General features: G+C 46.6%; 1 protein-coding gene across 1 annotated transcript in view; it reads right to left on the bottom strand.

The window, feature by feature from the left end:
* dnmt3ba (DNA (cytosine-5-)-methyltransferase 3 beta, duplicate a) overlaps window positions 1-20,080 on the bottom strand; it is a 73,128-nt gene extending 53,048 nt beyond the window's left edge. Inside the window, exon 1 of the mRNA XM_060931962.1 lies at window positions 20,047-20,080. The gene's annotated coding sequence lies outside the window, so the exon portion shown is untranslated. The remainder of the gene's footprint in view (window positions 1-20,046) is intronic.
* Between the last annotated feature and the right edge of the window lie 764 nt (window positions 20,081-20,844).

The following is a 20,844-nucleotide window of genomic DNA, read 5'->3' as shown; positions in this document are numbered from 1 at the left end:
AAATGAAGATGACCAGAAAAAACATGAAATATCCTGGGTTCATACTGTGTGCAGTATGCAGACTGGTTTGAAGCCAACATCCCAGTGTTAGAGCCGGTCATTGATGCCAAATGTAGTGCACTAATTAGCTACAAGCATGATCCAAACCAGCAAAACCTACAAGCACTGAAAGCCGCCTGCAGAAAGGCCCAACAAGCTGCCCGTCGCTGCGCAAATGACTACTGGATCCAACTGTCAGCCAAAATCCAGCAGGCATCGGACACTGGTAACATCAGGAGCATGTACGAGGGCATAAAACAAGCAACAAAAGAAGTCTATGCCCCTGAAATCAAAGTCTGGAGATCCGATACCAGACAAAGACAAGCAAATAAAGTGTTGGGTTGAGCACTACGTGGACCTTTACTCCAAAGAAAGCTCCATCATTCAAGAAGCTCTGGATGCCATCGAGGACTTACCTGTTCTGAAAGAACTGGACTTGGAACCCAGTGTGGAAGAGCTTGGTAAAGCTATTGATGCCCTCAAATGCAGAAAAGCTCCCGGTGAGGACAGCATCCCACCTGAGATTATCAAATGCGGAAAGTCAGCTATGCTAAAACCATTTCATGAACCCTTGTGTCTTTGCTGGAGAGACGGCAAAGTACCTCAAGACGTGCAATGCCAAGATAGTCACTTTATACAAAAACAAAGGTGACCATAGTGACTGTAACTGTTAGGACTGGGACTGTTTTGGCCTCTAGAGGCCGCTGTTATTTCCATCTTGTCATGTTTGTTTTGGCCTCTAGAGGCCGCCACTGTGTTTTTGTGTTTGTCTTGATTGCCTGTTTCCTGCCCCGCCTTGTTCCTTAATTGTTTTGTGTATAAATACCCCTCTGTTTGTTCCCTTGTCACTGAATCTTTTTCCTATGCTATGCTGTTAGTGCTAGTTCCCTCTGTCCCATGTACCTTGCCTGTGTCTTTGTATTCTTGGTTTTTGCTTCTTTCTTTTGGACTTTGTGGATTTTGTTTTGACCTTTGGATCTTCTGTGTGTTTGAGTTTTTGCCTCTTCTTTTCTCATTTGGATTTTGGACTTTGAACCTTGGGATATTTTATTTCTGTTTATCTTCTGAGCTTTGGATTATTCTTTTTGTTTTTTTCCCTTGGATTGTACATATTGTAAATAAACTTTTTGATACTTTTCTACTTCCGCCTCACGCCTCAGCACTTGAGTCATCCCCCTGGCCTAGTGGGGGTTTGCTGGATTACCACACCAGCGAACCAGGTTCGAATCCCAGCAAAACCCTAACAGAAAGACTCCGTCATGACCGACTCAGCAGAGGCTGCTTCAACTGTCTACCCAGCCAACCTTCAGGGAATTATGGCAGCTTTGACACGCTTCGGAGCGACCATGGACGCTCATGGACGAACGCTCACAAGCCAATGTGAGGCCCTTGCTCGCCACGAGGTACTGCTTCAGCAAATTGGGAAAACCCTGGCACAGCTGACACCTCTGCCTGCATCTCCTCATCCTGATCCAGCTCCAGTGCCTCCTGCCACACTGTCTCCTTCACCTCGTGAACCCAGCCTTCCTGCACCACAGAGGTATGATGGCAAGCAGGGTGAGTGCTGGGAGTTCCTTACCCAGTGCCAACTCACCTTTGAGCTCCAGCCTACCACCTACACTATGGATCGCCGCAAGATCGCCTTTGTGATAACCTTGTTAGCTGGTAAGGCACGAGCTTGGGCAACAGCTATCTGGCAGAGACGGGGACCCGAGTGCTCTGATTTTGAACTGTTTACTGAAGAGATGCTTTGGGTCTTCGACCAGGCGGACATCAGTACCGACGCGGCCAGAAAGCTCATGTCCATCCGGCAAGGAGGAAGCGTTGCAGACTACGCCATATCGTTCCGGACGCTCGCAGCAGTCAGCGGATGGAATGAGGCTGCCCTGGTTTCAGCCTTTCACCATGGTTTGTCTGACCCCATCAAAGATGGCCTGGCCTCTATTGGATGCCCAAGTGACCTCGAAACTCTGATCTCACATGCTATTTGTCTGGACAACAGGATTAGAGAACGCCTCCAAGTCCTGAGTCTCCCCGGCCTCACTGCCTCTACATGGAGCCCGTCTACCTCCTCCAGTGACTGTCCAGAGTCCATGCAAGTTGGCCGTACTCGTCTCTCCGTAGCCGAGAGGGAGCGCAGAAGGAGGGACAAGTGCTGCATCTACTGTGGCAAGCCTGGTCACTTCCGAGCATCATGTCCCGAGCTCTTGGGAAAAGGACCGCCCCTTCCAGCCGAGGGAGGGTTGTGATGGGGCCTACCCTCTCTCCCGGACTCCCTGGCCAAGGAATCTACATCCCGGTCTCCATCTCCTGGGGTGAGTCCATCCACTCTTGTCAAGCCTTGTTAGACTCAGGGGCGGCTGGAAACTTTATGGATATCAACTTCGCCCAAAGCATCAATATCCCGACTGCGCCTCTTGAAGTCCCACTGTCTGTGTCTGCCCTCGATGGTCAAGCATTAGGTGATGGAAGAGTCACCCAAGTTACTTCTCCAGTCTTCCTCCAGTCTCAAGGTCACAAGGAAGAAATATCCCTGCACCTGATTCCTTCACCTGAGTTCCCAGTTATTCTAGGTCTTCCTTGGCTTACCCGCCACAACCCTCGTATAGACTGGGTCACTAGCCAGGTTGTGGAATGGGGCCCTGCGTGCCATGCCTCTTGTCTGCTCTCTAGCTCTCCTGTGTCTCCTGCTGAGCCCCCTGATCTCACCGAGCTATCTCAAGTTCCCACAGAGTACTGGGATTTGAAGGAGGTATTCAGCAAGAGCAGGGCCGCCGTTCTTCCTCCGCACCGGGCCTACGACTGTGCCATCGACTTGCTCCCTGGGACTACCCCTCCTCGTGGCAGACTGTTTTCCCTCTCTCAGCCAGAACGCAAGGCCATGGAGGAATACCTCAAAGATGCCCTGGTCTCTGGGTTCATTCGACCCTCCACCTCACCTGCTGGTGCCGGCTTCTTCATTGTCGGCAAGAAGGATGGGGGGCTCCGACCATGTATTGACTACAGGGGCCTGAACAAGATCACTGTGCGCAACCGATATCCCCTTCCGCTGATGTCCACAGCATTCGACCTGCTCCAAGGCGCCACCGTCTTCACCAAGTTGGACCTACGGAACGCATACCACCTCATCAGTATCCGACAGGGAGACGAGTGGAAGACTGCCTTTAACACCCCGTCTGGGCACTACGAATACCAGGTGATGCCCTTCAGACTCACCAACGCACCAGCTGTTTTTCAGGCCCTAATCAACAACGTCATGAGGGACATGATTAACCTGTACGTTTTTGTCTACCTCGACGAGATCCTTATCTTTTCCAAGACCGTGCAGGAGCACCGCCACCATGTCCGCCAGGTTCTCCAGAGGCTGCTACAGAACAATCTGTTCGCCAAGGCCCAGAAATGCGAATTTCATGTTCTCGAGGTCTCCTTTCTGGGTTTTATTGTACGGACAGGCCAACTCCAAATGGACCCAGCCAAGACCCTGGCCGTCTGGGACTGGCCCACTCCCAAGTCCGTCAAAGAGGTTCAGCGGTTCTTAGGATTTGCTAACTTCTACCGCAAGTTTATCAGGAACTTTAGTTCTGTAGCAGCACCCATGTCGGACCTCACCAAAGGGACAGGTGGATCTTATGTCTGGTCTCCTCAGGCGGAAAAGGCGCTCAAAGACCTCAAGCACCGCTTCTGCACGGCACCCATTCTGGTCCTCCCGGACACCTCCCAACCATTCATCGTGGAGGTGGACGCCTCGGACAGTGGTGTCGGCGGGGTGCTCTCTCAATGTTTGGAAGGAAAGCTGCACCCCTGCGCTTACTTCTCCCACCGCCTGAGTCCTGCGGAGTCCCGGTACGATGTGGGGGATCGAGAACTGCTAGCGGTCAAACTGGCCCTTGAGGAGTGGAGGCACTGGCTGGAGGGAGCGCAACATCCATTCCTGGTTTGGATGGACCACAAGAACCTGGAGTACCTCCAGCAAGCCAAGAGACTGAACCCACGACAGGCTAGGTGGGCCCTGTTTTTCAGTCGGTTTGACTTCACCCTCTCGTACCGCCCCGGCTCCAAGAACACCAAACCTGACGCACTGTCCAGGCTGTTCTCTGCCACTAACAGGGAGAGTGAAGTCGGGCCTATTATCCCTGTGTCCCGGATTGTGGCCCCTGTCCGCTGGGGTATTGAGGAGGCCGTCCGACAAGCCCAACGCCAGGACCCCGGTCCTGGGACGGGGCCACCAGGCCTTTTGTACGTCCCACATCAAGCCCGGGCCAAGGTTCTCCAGTGGGGTCACTCTTCCCCTCTCACCGCCCGCCCAGGAGCTCGGAGGACCCTGGACTTCCTGAAAAGACGCTTCTGGTGGCCTAACATGGAGAAGGAAGTAAGGTCATTTGTCCTGTCCTGTGAGGTCTGCACCAGAACCAAGAACCCGCAACAGCGTCCCCAGGGTCTCCTGCATCCTCTGACCATTCCCCGGCATCCCTGGTCCCACGTGGCAGTCGACTTCATCACGGGTCTCCCTGAGTCACAAGGTAACACTGTCATATTGGTCATAGTTGACAGATTCTCCAAGACCTGCCACTTTTTACCACTGTGCAAGCTCCCTTCTGCTCTTGAAACTGCTAAATTATTATTCACTCATGTCTTCCGAGTCTTTGGTCTTCCTCAGGACATCGTCTCAGACCGAGGGCCCCAGTTCTCCTCCCGAGTGTGGCACGGGTTCTGCAAGGTCATCGGAGCCACTGCCAGCCTCTCCTCTGGGTTTCACCCACAGTCCAATGGCCAGACGGAGAGGCTCAACCAGGACCTGGAAACCACCCTGCGAGGCCTGGCTATGGATAACCTGACATCGTGGAGCACCTGGCTGCCATGGGCAGAGTATGCCCACAACACCCTGCAGTCATCGGCCACCAAGCTGTCACCATTCCAGTGCCAATTCGGGTTCCAGCCACCTCTGTTCCCAGACCAGGAGGAGGACGCGGGAGTGCCCTCGGTCAACCAATATGTGAGACGGTGTCGCAAGACCTGGAGCAAGGTCAGGAAGACCCTCATCCAGACCTCCAGAACCAACCAGACTCAGGCCAACCACCATAGAAGACCTGCCCACGCTTTCCGCCCTGGGCAGCGGGTTTGGCTGTCCACTAAGGACCTTCTGCTGCGGGTGGAGAACCGCAAGCTTGCTCCTCGCTACATTGGCCCCTTCAAGGTGGTGCGCAGTGTGAACCCTGTCACCTACCGGCTCCAGTTGCCCCGGACTCTGAGGATCAACGCCACATTCCATGTTTCCCTGTTGCGGCCCATACTGACGTCCATGTATGCCCCTGCCCCTAGGAACCCCCCACCACCCCGCATCTTCCAGGGTCAGACTGTGTTCACCGTGCATCGTCTGCTTGACTCCCGCCGGGTCCGCGGCGGGCTTCAATATCTAGTTGATTGGGAGGGCTATGGCCCTGAGGAATGCTGTTGGGTCCCCGCCTGGGACATTCTAGATAAAGGACTATGCCGGGACTTCCATTCGGCCCATCCGGATCGCCCTGGGAACGTCAGGAGATGCTCCTGGGGGGGGGGGTCCTGTTAGGACTGGGACTGTTTTGGCCTCTAGAGGCCGCTGTTATTTCCATCTTGTCATGTTTGTTTTGGCCTCTAGAGGCCGCCACTGTATTTTTGTGTTTGTCTTGATTGCCTGTTTCCTGCCCCGCCTTGTTCCTTAACTGTTTTGTGTATAAATACCCCTGTTTGTTCCCTTGTCACGGAGTCTTTTTCCTATGCTATGCTGTTAGTGCTAGTTCCCTCTGTCCCATGTACCTTGCCTGTGTCTTTGTATTCTTGGTTTTTGCTTCTTTCTTTTGGACTTTGTGGATTTTGTTTTGACCTTTGGATCTTCTGTGCGTTTGAGTTTTTGCCTCTTCTTTTCTCATTTGGATTTTGGACTTTGAACCTTGGGATATTTTATTTCTGTTTATCTTCTGAGCTTTGGATTATTCTTTTTGTTTTTTTTCCCTTGGATTGTACATATTGTAAATAAACTTTTTGATACTTTTCTACTTCCGCCTCACGCCTCTGCACTTGAGTCATCCCCCTGGTGGCCTAGTGGGGGTTTGCTGGATTACCACACCAGCGAACCAGGTTCGAATCCCAGCAAAACCCTAACAGTAACAACTACAGAGGCATTTCCCTACTGAGTATTGTGGGCAAAGTCTTCGCTTGGGTGGTCCTAACTCGACTGCAAGTCTTTGCTGACCACATCTACCCAGAATCCCAGTGTGGATTCAGGTCTGAGAGGTCTCCAGTTGACATGATCTTCTCCATACGACCATCAGTATCAAGAAAACCATTGTCATGTGCCAGAGTGTCCCCGGACCACCATCAATCACCATCAACAATGAAGTGTTTGAAGTTGCCGATCAGTTTACCTACTTAGGCTCCATAGTCAAAAGGAACCTGCAGATGGATAAGGAAATTGACACTTGCATTGCCAAAGCCACCAGTGTAATGTCCAGATTGAGCAAAAGCATGTGGGACAACAACAAGCTGACCTCGAACACCAAACTCAAGGTTTACAAGGCATGCGTCCTCAGTACCCTACTCTATGGCTGTGAATCCTGGATGACTTACACCAGGCAGGAAAACTGTCTGGAAGGCTTCCATCTTCACTGCCTACAATGGATCCTTAACATTACATGACAAGACAAAGTCACCAACACCACTGTTCTGGATCATGCCGGCTCTCTGAGCATGCACCTTTTCCTCAGTCAGCGCCAACTGCGATGGCTGGGTCATGTGCACTAGATAAAAGTTGGTTGAATACCCAAAGACATCCTGTATGGTGAACTGGCTATGGGACACTGCTCAGCAAGCCGCCCAGCACTGTGCTTCAGGGACGTCTGCAAGCGAGACCTGAAGCAGACAGGTATTGACCCAAACAGTTGGGAACTGCTCGCTGGTGACTGCAGCAGCTGGTGCCACGCCATCCAAGAGTGAGTCAAGAGGGGTGATGAGGAACGAAAACAAAAGCTGGAGGCCAAGAGACAATGCAGGAAGGACAAGAAACAAAGCCGTCCCACCACACACTCCAACATCATTTGTCCAACTTGTGGGAGGGACTGCCATGCTAAGATAGGCCTAGATGGTGGCGCGCATGGTTGCAGCAGCTTACGGCTCTCCTTTTCAGTGTTCTATTTTTTGTTTATTTTTGTATTTCTTTCTTGCTTGTTTGTGCAACATCAGTTCTGCAAACACCCAGTACACTCGCCAGACACTTTTAGCCATCGGTGACCAACATCAGGCATCTGTTTCGAGTGACTTTCTCTTCACGCATAACATCCCAGATGACATTGCGAGACCGCTGGGCTCTCCGTGGATTGTTGTCGGGTCTAGGAGGCGGTGCAGACGGAGGAGGGAGAGGAAGCAGAAGTGGGGCCGCAGGTCTGGTGCTATGCTAAGGCTAAGAAAACAACCACACAAGCCACCTCTACCGAGCCTGTATCTCTCCAATGCCAGATCCCTGGTGCATAAAACGGATGATCTGGAATTACAACTTGCTGGAAATCGCTATGTTCGGGACTGCTGTGTTTTAATTATCACAGAAACCTGGCTTCATCCGGAAATACCCGATGCTAGCTTGCAGCTTGCAGGCCGCACTCTGCTCCGCTGGGATAGGAAGGAGAACTCCGGTAAGAGCAGAGGGGGAGGGCTCTGTATTTACGTGCATGATAATTGGTGTAACAACGGAACAATTATAGATAAACACTGTTCCCCAGACCTTGAGTACATGTCTGTAAGATGCCGGCCTTTTTTTCTACCGAGAGAGCTAACTGTAGTGATTGTCACAGCTGTGTATATTCCACCTGACGCCAGTGTAAACACAGTGCTCTCTCTCCTGCTGAACACCATTAATAAACAGCAGCGGGCCCACCCTGATGGTGTTCATATAATCGCAGGAGACTTTAATAAGGCCAACTTGAAGACTGTACTGCCGAGGTTTTACCAACATGTTAAGTGTTCTACTAGAGGGGAGAACACTCTGGATCATGTTTACTCCAACATCAAGCATGCGTACAGAGCCATACCCCTCCCCCACCTTGGCCAGTCAGAACATCTTTCCCTCCTGCTCTCCCCAGCCTACACCCCCCCCTCAAACGCAGAGCCAGGCCCACCACAAGGACTATCACAACCTGGCCTGACAATGCACTCTCCAAACTACAGGACTGCTTTAAACAGACAGATTGGGACTTATTTGAACACCAGGAGCTGGAGACATTCACAGGAACAGTGCTGGACTATATCAAGTTCGGCATCGGGAATGTGACGGTGGATAAAAACATCCGGGTCTTCCCAAACCAGAAACCCTGGATGACCAGCCAGGTCCGCTCACTCCTCAGGGCTCGTGATGCTGCCTTCAGGTCAGGTGATAGAGCTCTGTACAGAGCTGCTTGAGCTGATCTGAAAAGAGTAATAAATAAAGCCAAGGCGGACCACAGGCTGTGCATAGAGTCCCACCTGTCCAGCAACAACACACGGGAGGTGTGGCAGGACATTCAGGACATCACAAACTTCAGAGACTGTGATGTGCCAACAGGAGACTGGAGTGCGCCGCTAGCAGAGGAGCTAAATCGCTTCTTTGCTCGCTTTGAAACATCTCAGCAGCACTCATCTGCTCCTGCCCTGCCCCCACCACCACACAGTTCCTACACCACTCCTTTCACTGTACAGGAGCATGATGTCAGACGGGTGCTCCTGGCAGTGAACCCCAAGAAAGCTGCCGGCCCAGATGGTGTACCTGGTAAGGTGCTCAGAGCTTGTGCCCACCAGCTCGCCCCTACCTTCACCAGGATCTTTAACCTCTCCCTGGCTCAGGCAGTCATCCCGCCCTACCTAAAATCTGCAACAATAATCCCAGTGCCGAAGAAGTCTCCTGTCACCAGCCTGAATGATTACCGTCCTGTGGCCCTCACCCCAGTAATCATGAAGTGCTTCGAGAGACTAGTTCTTCAGCACATCAAGGACCACCTCCCCCCAGACTTCGACCTCTACCAGTTCGCATATCACACAAACAGACCCACAGAGGACGCCATTGCCGTAGCTCTCCACTCTGTGCTAAATCACCTGGAGCAGCAGCAGAGCTACGTCCGCATACTCTTTGTGGATTACAGTTCAGCTTTTAATACAATAATCCCAGACATCCTTATTAGAAAACTGGACACTCTCGGCCTCCCCCCTCTCACATGTGCCTGGTTAAAGGACTTTCTTACTAACCGGCCCCAGACTGTGAGACTTGGCCCCCACTTCTCGTCCACCTGCACATTGAGCACCGGCTCTCCACAGGGCTGTGTGCTGAGCCCCCTCCTGTACTGCCTCTACACCCACGACTGTAGTCCGACCCACAACAACAACAACCTTATCGTCAAGTTTGCTGATGACACCACAGTGGTCAGACTCATCTCAAAGGGAGATGAGGCAGCCTGCAGAGAGGAGGTCCTGAAGTTGGCAGCCTGGTGTTCAGAAAATAACCTTGCTCTGAACACCAAGAAAACCAAAGAGCTCATTGTTGATTTCAGGAAGCACAGCACCGACCTAGCCCCCCTCTACATCAACAACATGTATGTGGAGAGGGTCCACACTTTCCGGTTTCTCGGTGTCCTCATCTCCGCCGACATCTCCTGGTCAGCAAACATTACAGCAGTCATTAAGAAGGCTCAGCAGTGGCTACACTTCCTGAGAATCCTCAGGAAGTACAACTTAAGCTCCAACCTGCTGCTGACCTTCTACCGCTCATCCATCGAGAGCCTGCTGATGTACTGTATTACAGTATGGTATGGCAGCTGCACTGCTGTAGACAGGGAGAGGCTGCAGAGGGTAGTTAAGGTAGCACAGAAGATCATTGGCTGCTCTCTCCCCTCCCTGATGGACATTTACACCTCCCGCTGCCTTAGCAGAGCTAAGAATATTATCAAGGACAGCTCCCACCCTGGTTTTGATCTGTTCGACCTGTTGCCCTCAGGGAGGCGCTACAGGTGCATCAGGTCAAAGACAAATCGATTACAAAACAGCTTCTTTCCAAAAGCCATAACCGCCCTGAACTCGGATATGCTCTGACTTTATAGTCTATTTATTTTACTATTTTACTAATTTATAATGTGCAGTACTTTATAAGGTGACTCTCTATGCAATACTTTACCTCACTCCATAATGTGAAATGCAACACATTCACCTCAGGACTGTGCACCTTACACACAGCACATACACCTCAAGTCTGTGCACCTTACCTTACCTTACCTTACCTTGCAGTACTTCATAATGTGTAATATTTTATCTTATAATGTGACCCTCTCGTGCAATAATTTATAATGTGACTGTCTCTGTGCAATGCTTTATATGTGCAATACCTCACTCCATAATGTGTAACACAACACATACACCTCAGACTGTGCACCTTACCCCCCCTTTTTTTCTCCCCCCTTCCTCTCTCTCTCTCTCTCTCTCTACACGCTGTTTGCACTGTTATTGGAGATGCTTTAAATCTCATTGTACATGTGTATAGTGACAATAAAGGCATTCTATTCTATTCTATTCTATTCTATTCTATTCTATTCTATTCTATTCTATTCTAAGTCACGTGAGGCACTGCACCCAGACCTGACCTGACAGAACGCTACCATCATCCCATGGGACTGACAGATGCTGAAGAAGAATACTGTGTACAATGAAATACAAGTCAAAGTAAATTTGAAATCACTGCTTTCTTTTTTTATTTACATTTTCCATACTGTCCCAACTTTTTTTCTGATTTGGGGTTGTAGTTATGAGAGTGAGAAATGTCTGGATCTACTGACATGTCTTTTGTTAGATTAATTGCAAACCCCTATTTCAGTCTATGGATCAAGTTACTAAGGAAACCATCATTTTTATTGTTGTGAGACAACATGACAGAAAATACAACGCCTACCTAGATTCATGTATATAAACTATTAATAAGGTTTTACATATAGATATAAGATGATCTGATAATGATATTCACAATTCACTATGTAATAGTAAACCTAATCCCTAGACCTAAATATGAGTTTAAAATATTCAGCTTTGTGGCAGCAGGGGTGTGATTGAGCATCAGCTATGGGTGGCGAGGAATCAGGTAGACCTGGCAGGTAACATGACAAGCTTCACCTGTGTTTGATTACTGGCAATTTATTTATTTATTGTCTCTTGTGTTCTTGAAGGGAAGCCATTACCTGGAGAAAGACCTGATACAATGTCGTGTGTGTGTGTGTGTGTGTGTGTGTGTGTGTGTGTGTGTGTGTGTGTGTGTGTGTGTGTGCACACGCATAGAGTGAAGTCACTGAAACATGAAGTTAAAGAAAAGTTGTCAAGCCTATCTCCCATTTCCTCATTTCCCAAGAGCCTTGAGCATGTGGTTGCCTGGTTTAATCATTTCAGAAATCTTCTTGGCTCCCTGGCAGTTAGTGCAAGCCCTGAAGCAGAGGAGGATATTTCCCCTATCCTTACTGACTTAACACCAAAGAAGAGTACCATAGATTGAAGACTTCACTCAAGTCAGGGAAAAGCCTTGGTCCTGACGGGATCCCTGCAGAGGTGTTGAAGAGCTGCAATCTCGATGACATCATCCTAAGCTTCTGCAACCAGGCTTTCTTGTGAAACAGAAAACCTGGCCTGTGTTCTCTTTCATCCCTTATCCCAGCTCCAAAATCTGGCAATTTCTATAAGATGGATAACTACAGAGAAATAAGACTGTCCAGCATCATCGGCAAGCTGTACAATTGTATGATTCTAAATTGCATCTGCCATCCTATTGACACACACTTGAGATACAACCAAAATGGCTTTCATGAAGGCAGGTCCACTCTGGACCATATCCTCACCCTGTGCAGGATCTTGGAAGAGGTAAAAAGGAACAATCTGTCTGCAGTGGTCACCTTCATCAACTTCAAAAAAGCTTTCGATTCTATTAACAACAAAAATGTTTGGAATCTTGAAAGCCTACAACATTCTGCCTCATCTTCTTTCTGTAATCAAAGCCATGTACACAAACACCCGTGCCAAGGTGATAACTCTGGATGGAGAGTCTGAGGAATTTGAAATCAATTCAGGAATATTACAAGGCGACACGTTATCCCCATTCCTGTTCATCATCGTCCTAGACTTTGCACCGAGGAAAGCTGTCAAAGGAAGAGAATCAGAGCTTGGCTTCATAATTACCCCTAGGCATTCCTGGAGGCAGCCTGAAATGTGTCTTACAGACTTAGGCTATGCAGATGACATTTCACTGCTTTTGAATGATATTTCCCAGGCACAAATTCTTCTGGAACGTGTGGAAGAGGAATGCAGCCACATTGGTCTTGAGCTTAATGCTGTGAAGACTGAAGTTTTCATCTGGAACACTCCAAGTAATATACCACTTCACTCCCGGCAAGGTCAATGTCTTGATGAAGTTTCTGATTTCAAGTACCTTGGCTCATGTGGGAACTCATCTGAGATGGACATTGAGGTCAGGAAAGGCCTAGCTTGGAAAGTACTCAACAGCATGACAGATGTTTGGTGATCAAATCTATCTAGACAGCGAAAGCTTCATTTCTTCTCAGCTACTGTCGAATCTGTTTTGCTTTATAGTTGCAAGGGCTGGACCCTCACAACTGCATTGGAGAAATCCCTAAATGGCACCTACATGTGCATGCTCCATAGGGTACTTAACATCAGCTGGAGAGACCATATCACCAGTTCTGAGCTGTACAGTGACATCCCCTGTATCTCAGACAAGATTGGCTACAGGAGGCTTGGCCTTGCTGGCCATTGCTGTTGCCACCCTGACCTTCCCGTAAGTCAGCCAGTGCTGTGGTGTCCAACCCATGGTCATCTGAGGAGGGGCCGCCCTCCAGCCACCTTTCTAGACACACCAATGAAGGGCACTGGGGCTTACAGCCTCTCTGAACTAATATCGTACATCAACAATCGTGATGACTGGGCCAGTAGGCGTATAGCTCGGCTGAGGCCGCATTGACTTAGATTGCTACAAGCCTATATATCTGAAATTCTTTGACAAGAGAATTAAGAATCACACCTTGAATGTGCTATGCATGTACTATATTATGTGCTACTACTACTACTATACATTTTTTAATATTAAGTTTTGTCACACTTTAGTTTTTAATGTTTTTGTTTAGCTTTTGTATGTATTTGTCTGTATGTCCTTACTTTTAAGTTTTTATGCTGAATGCCTCACCATAAGGACAGGTGATAGAGCTTTGTACAGAGCTGCTCGAGCTGATCTGAAAAGAGGAATAAATAAAGCCAAGGTGGACCACAGGCTGCGCATAGAGTCCCACCTGTCCAGCAACAACACACGGGAGGTGTGGCAGGGCATTCAGGACATCACAAACTTCAGAGACTGTGATGTGCCAACAGGAGACTGGAGTGCGCTGCTAGCAGAGGAGCTAAATCGCTTCTTTGCTCGCTTTGAAACATCTCAGCAGCACTCATCTGCTCCTGCCCTGCCCCCACCACCACACAGTTCCTACACCACTCCTTTCACTGTACAGGAGCACGATGTCAGATGGGTGCTCCTGGCAGTGAACCCCAAGAAAGCTGCTGGCCCAGATGGCGTACCTGGTAAGGTGCTCAGAGCGTGCGCCCACCAGCTCGCCCCTACCTTCACCAGGATCTTTAACCTCTCCCTGGCTCAGGCAGTCATCCCGCCCTGCCTAAAATCTGCAACAATAATCCCAGTGCCGAAGAAGTCTCCCGTCACCAGCCTGAATGATTACCGTCCTGTGGCCCTCACCCCAGTAATCATGAAGTGCTTCGAGAGACTAGTTCTTCAGCACATCAAGGACCACCTCCCCCCAGACTTCGACCTCTACCAGTTCGCATATCGCACAAACAGATCCACAGAGGACGCCATTGCCGTAGCTCTCCACTCTGCGCTAAATCACCTGGAGCAGCAGCAGAGCTACGTCCGCATACTCTTTGTGGATTACAGTTCAGCATTTAATACAATAATCCCGGACATCCTTATTAGAAAACTGGACACTCTCGGCCTCTCCCCTCTCACATGTGCCTGGTTAAAGGACTTTCTTACTAACCGGCCCCAGACTGTGAGACTTGGCCCCCACTTCTCCTCCACTCGCACGTTGAGCACCGGCTCTCCACAGTGCTGTGTGCTGAGCCCCCTCCTGTACTGCCTCTACACCCATGACTGTAGTCCTACCCACAACAACAACAACAATCTTATCGTCAAGTTTGCTGACGACACCACAGTGGTCAGACTCATCTCAAAGGGAGATGAGGCAGCCTACAGAGAGGAGGTCCTGAAGTTGGCAGCCTGGTGTTCAGAAAATAACCTCGCTCTGAACACCAAGAAAACCAAAGAACTCATTGTTGACTTCAGGAAGCACAGCACCGACCTAGCCCCCCTCTACATCAACAACGTGTATGTGGAGAGGGTCCACACCTTCCGGTTTCTCGGTGTCCTCATCTCCGCTGACATCTCCTGGTCAGCAAACACTACAGCAGTCATTAAGAAGGCTCAGCAGCGGCTACACTTCCTGAGAGTCCTCAGGAAGTACAACTTAAGCTCCAACCTGCTGCTGACCTTCTACCGCTCATCCATTGGGAGCTTGCTGACGTACTGTATTACAGTATGGTACGGCAGCTGCACTGCTGTAGACAGGGAGAGGCTCCAGAGGGTAGTTAAGGCAGCACAGAAGATCATTGGCTGCCCTCTCCCCTCCCTGATGGACATTTACACCTCCCGCTGCCTTAGCAGAGCTAAGAATATTATCAAGGACAGCTCCCACCCTGGTTTTGATCTGTTCGACCTGTTGCCCTCAGGAAGGCGCTACAGGTGCATCAGGACAAAGACAAATCGATTACAAAACAGCTTCTTTCCAAAAGCCATAACCGCCCTGAACTCGGATATGCTCTGACTTTATAGTCTATTTATTTTACTATTTTACTATTTTACTAATTTTTAATGTGCAGTACTTTATAAGATGACTCTCTATGCAATACTTTTATAATGTACAATACCACACTCCATAATGTGAAATGCAACACATTCACCTCAGGACTGTGCACCTTACACACAACACATACACCTCAGGACTGTGCACCTTACACACAACACATACACCTCAGGACTGTGCACCTTACACACAGCACATAGACCTCAAGCCTGTGCACGTCACCTTACCTTGAAATTCTTCATAATGTGTAATATTTTATCTTATAAATGTGACTCTCTCGTGCAATAATTTATAATGTGACTGTCTCTGTACAATACTTTATATGTGCAATACCTCACTCCATAATGTGTAACACAACACATACACCTCAGACTGTGCACCTTACCCCCCTTACACCCCCCTTTTTTTCTCCCCCTTCCTCTCTCTCTCTCTCTCTCTCTCTCTCTACACGCTGTTTGCACTGTTATTGGAGATGCTTTAATCTCATTGTACATGTGTATAGTGACAATAAAGGCATTCTATTCTATTCTACAACCCCGATTCCAAAAAAGTTGGGACAAAGTACAAATTGTAAATAAAAATGGAATGCAATGATGTGGAAGTTTCAAAATTCCATATTTTATTCAGAATAGAACATAGATGACATATCAAATGTTTAAACTGAGAAAATGTATCATTTAAAGAGAAAAATTAGGTGATTTTAAATTTCATGACAACAACACATCTCAAAAAAGTTGGGACAAGGCCATGTTTACCACTGTGAGACATCCCCTTTTCTCTTTACAACAGTCTGTAAACATCTGGGGACTGAGGAGACAAGTTGCTCAAGTTTAGGGATAGAAATGTTAACCCATTCTTGTCTAATGTAGGATTCTAGTTGCTCAACTGTCTTAGGTCTTTTTTGTCGTATCTTCCGTTTTATGATGCGCCAAATGTTTTCTATGGGTGAAAGATCTGGACTACAGGCTGGCCAGTTCAGTACCCGGACCCTTCTTCTACGCAGCCATGATGCTGTAATTGATGCAATATGTGGTTTGGCATTGTCATGTTGGAAAATGCAAGGTCTTACCTGAAAGAGACGTTGTCTGGATGGGAGCATATGTTGCTCTAGAACCTGGATATACATTTCAGCATTGATGGTGTCTTTCCAGATGTGTAAGCTGCCCATGCCACATGCACTAATGCAACCCCATACCATCAGAGATGCAGGCTTCTGAACTGAGCGCTGAGAACAACTTGGGTCGTCCTTCTCCTCTTTAGTCCGAATGACACGGCGTCCCTGATTTCCATAAAGAACTTCAAATTTTGATTTGTCTGACCACAGAACAGTTTTCCAGTTTGCCACAGTCTATTTTAAATGAGCCTTGGCCCAGAGAAGATGTCTGCACTTCTGGATCATGTTTAGATATGGCTTCTTCTTTGAACTATAGAGTTTTAGCTGGCAACGGCGGATGGCACGGTGAATTATGTTCACAGATAATGTTCTCTGGAAATATTCCTGAGCCCATTTTGTGATTTCCAATACAGAAGCATGTCTGTATGTGATGCAGTGCCGTCTAAGGGCCCGAAGATCACGGGCACCCAGTATGGTTTTCCGGCCTTGACCCTTACGCACAGAGATTCTTCCAGATTCTCTGAATCTTTTGATGATATTATGCACTGTAGATGATGATATGTTCAAACTCTTTGCAATTTTACACTGTCTAACTCCTTTCTGATATTGCTCCACTATTTGTCAGCGCAGAATTAGGGGGATTGATGATCCTCTTCCCATCTTTACTTCTGAGAGCCGCTGCCACTCCAAGATGCTCTTTTTATACCCAGTCATGTTAATGACCTATTGCCAATTAACCTAATGAGTTGCAATTTGGTCCTCCAGCTGTTCCTTTTTTGTACCTTTAACTTTTCCAGCCTCTTATTGCCCCTGTCCCAACTTTTTTGAGATGTGTTGCTGTCATGAAATTTCAAATGAGCCAATATTTGGCATGAAATTTCAGAATGTCTCTCTTTTGACATTTGATATGTTGTCTATGTTCTATTGTGAATACAATATCAGTTTTTGAGATTTGTAAATTATTGCATTCCGTTTTTATTTACAATTTGTACTTTGTCCCAACTTTTTGGGAATCGGGGTTGTATTCTATTCTATTCTATAAGAGGGCCACTCATCAAGCATTTAGGGGTTTTACTGGCTTCTCCTGTACATTTCTTTGTTAGTTACTGTTTTTTGTTTTCAATCTCAAAAAAATTGTGCATGTACTACTTATTATTTTGTATTAGGAATTTTTTATGTGCTAATAAATAAACAAACAAAAAAAGTATTAATACCAATACTAATAATTGACTACCAAGACTACATACTTTTGAGCGCTAAAAGATCATAAACACAAAAGACAAACACAAAAGCAAAGAGCGCAGTCTGAGAGTGATAAAGAGATGTTTGACAGAGAAAATTAAAATGCTCAGACCTCTTGTTATAGCTCCACTGAAACTGGAGAGAGACTCAATAACTGGCCAAAGAATATGCTCAAGTACAATTTACCATTCAAATCCAAAAGGAAAAAAAATTCAAAACACTCAAGAATCAAAAGTGAAAGTGTGGATGAATGCCATCAGCACAGATGGTTCTACCAGCACTCTGCCAGAAGCGGAATAAGATAAGATAAGATAAGATAAGATAAGATAAGATAAGATAAGATAAGATAAGATAAGATAAGATAAGATAAGATAAGATAAGATAAGATAAGATAAGATAAGATAAGATAAGATAAGATAAGATAAGATAATACTTTAATGTCTGGTTGCACAGAAATTTGTCTTGCATTGCACTTCTCCACAATCCACAATCCACGCACAGTAAAAGACACATAAAAAACACAATATGGCCTACAGAGTCCGGTCATGCATCTAGGTCCATAAGCTGTTAGGGCAGCACAGTCCAATAAATTAAAAACCTTAAATGTTCCTGGGGTGTGTAATATAATATTGAATGAAATATGTATTCCATGTAAATGTGTGTGAGGGCTATTTTGTTCTCCTTTGGTTGAGCAGTGATATAGAATGAGGGAGAAAAGAGTGTTTATATTTGTTTCTTCGGCAGCTAGGCATTCTGAAACGTCTTCCAGAAGGGAGGAGCTCGTACTCGTGATTTAGCACATGGGAAGGGTCCAGAGCAATCTTGTCTGCCATCCTGAGTGTGTGTTTAGTGCAACTGTCCAAGAAATTTCCCTCCAAAGTGTGGCCTACCAGTTTTGAACAAATATTCAGAAGTCTGAGTATCCTGTTTTTTAATTGGATTGAGAGGCCACAGAACCAGACTGCCCCCCCCCCCCCCCCCCCCCCCATATTGTAAAATGCTTTGTATTGTGGATGTGAAGAATTGATGTAAGATCTCCTTGCTGGCGCCAAAGGATCTCAGTCTTCTTAGAAAGTATATTCTCTGCTGAACTTTGTTGCAAATGAAGTCCACATGCTGTGACCAGGAGAAGACACTGTCCACATATACTCCTAGATATTTAAAAAATGCCGACTGTGTTATGGGTTTGTCCTGAATTATGACTGGGGCTGGTGTATGTTGAACTGTGCCAAAAATGACCTCCTCCGTTTTGATGGGATTCAAAGTGAGGGCATTCTGCTCACCCCATTGGACCACTCTTCTCACACTCTCGTAGTAGAGGTCAGGCTGCATCTCCTCTGTCATCAACGCCACACTATATACACACTATATACACACTACATTGTTCACTATCAGATCAGTACTTATTTAATCAGATCAGTATTTACCTAGATAACATCCTCAAAGTCTGAGCATACTGTATAATTCAGACACTCGTCTACCTTTCTTGTGCACAGATACAGTAGATACAGTCATGTATAGAATTACTGGGGCTATACATAAAATATTTTAAAAGTCTGTAACAGTTTAATTGTTTGAACAATGGTAGGTGATGCATGGAGATTGAAGCAAAGAAAAACCTTAATATTTCACCATTTACAGTTTAGTTTTGATTTCAAAATCTGTTTGATTTTGAAGGCTACCTCAGTAAAAACTGTTTGAAAAAGTTGCATGAATGAAGCACTTGTGGGAGAAACAAATGTGAATGTGCTATGCATGTATTATGTGCTGCTGCTGCTACTACTACTACTACCACTACTATTCATTTTGTAATATTAAGACTCGTCACACTTTAGTTTTTTATGTTTTTGTTGAGCTTTTGTATGCATTTGTCTGTATTTCCTTACTTTATGCTCAAGGTCAGGGCGGCACGGTGGTGTAATGGTTAGTGCTGTCGCCTCACAGCAAGAAGGTCCTGGGTTCGAGCCCCATGGCCGGCGAGGGCCTTTCTGTGTGGAGTTTGCATGTTCTCCCCATGTCCGCATGGGTTTCCTCCGGGTGCTCCAGTTTCCCCCACAGTCCAAAGACATGCAGGTTAGGTTAACTGGTGACTCTAAATTGACTGTAGGTGTGAATGGTTGTCTGTGTCTATGTGTCAGCCCTGTGATGACCTGGCGACTTGTCCAGGGTGTACCCTGCCTTTCGCCCGTAGTCAGCTGGGATAGGCTCCAGCTTGCCTGCGACCCTGTAGAACAGGATAAAGCGGCTAGAGATAATGAGATGAATGAGATGAGATGCTCAAGGTCTCACCATAGGAGGACAACTCATCAAGCACTTATGGGTTTTATTGGCTCCTCCTGTACATTTCTTAGTTATTGTTTTGTTTGTTTGTTTTCAGTCTCAAAAAATTGTGCATGTACTACTTATTTTGTATTAGGAATTTTTTATGTGCTAATAAATAAACAAACAAAAAAATTAATTAATACCAATATTAATAATTGACCGCCTTTCGCCCGTAGTCAGCTGGGATAGGCTCCAGCTTGCCTGCGACCCTGTAGAAGGATAAAGCGGCTAGAGATAATGAGATGAGATGAGATTAATAATTGACTACCAAGACTACATAAATACTTCTGAGCACTAAAATATCGCAAAGACAAACACAAAAGCAAAGAGCACAGCCTGAGAGTGATAAAGAGATATTTGACTTACATTCAACAGACAGAGAAAATCAAAAAGCTCAGACCTCTTGTCATAGCTCCACTGAGACTAGAGAGAGACTCAATCATTGGCCAAAGTATATGCTCAAGTTCAATTTACCATTCAAATCCAAAAGGGAACAAAATTCAAAACACTCAGGAACTGAAAGTTAAAATGTGGGTGAATGCCATCAGCACAGATGGTTCTACCAGCACTCTACCAGAAGCGGAATACACACTTCACTATCAGATCAGTACTTATTAAATCAGATCAGTATTTACCTAGATAACATCCTCAAAGTCTGAGCATACTGTATAATTCAGACACTCATCTACCTTACCTGTGCACAGATACAGTACATACAGTCATGTACAGAATTACTGGGGCTATACGTAAAATATTTTAAAAGTCTGTAACAGTTTAATTGTTTGAATAATGGTAGGTGATGCATGGAGATTGAGGTGAAGAAGAACCTTAATATTTCACCATTTACAGTTTAGTTTCAGTTTCAAAATCTGTTTGATTTTGAAGGCCACCTCAGTAAAAACTGTTTGAAAAATTTGCATGAATGAAGCACTTGTGTGAGAACAAAAAAACCAACAAAATATAGTACTAGACCTGCGCCATGTCACAAATTTCCCCTCTCAGTGTGTGCCAATTTTCTGAAGAAGATGAGCACTGCTGTTATGTTTTGTTTCACCTTAATTAGTTTCATTATTTGTGCGGTCTTGTCTCTGTTCCTCTGTGAATTCTTGTGAAAGTTTTATTATGCATTACCAAGCATTACTTTCTGTTCCTGTTTCTCATTTT

Source organism: Neoarius graeffei, chromosome 10 (assembly GCF_027579695.1).
Source record: "Neoarius graeffei isolate fNeoGra1 chromosome 10, fNeoGra1.pri, whole genome shotgun sequence".
In the NCBI taxonomy this organism is placed as follows: Eukaryota; Metazoa; Chordata; class Actinopteri; order Siluriformes; family Ariidae; genus Neoarius; species Neoarius graeffei.
This window is presented reverse-complemented; position numbering and strand designations above follow the sequence as displayed.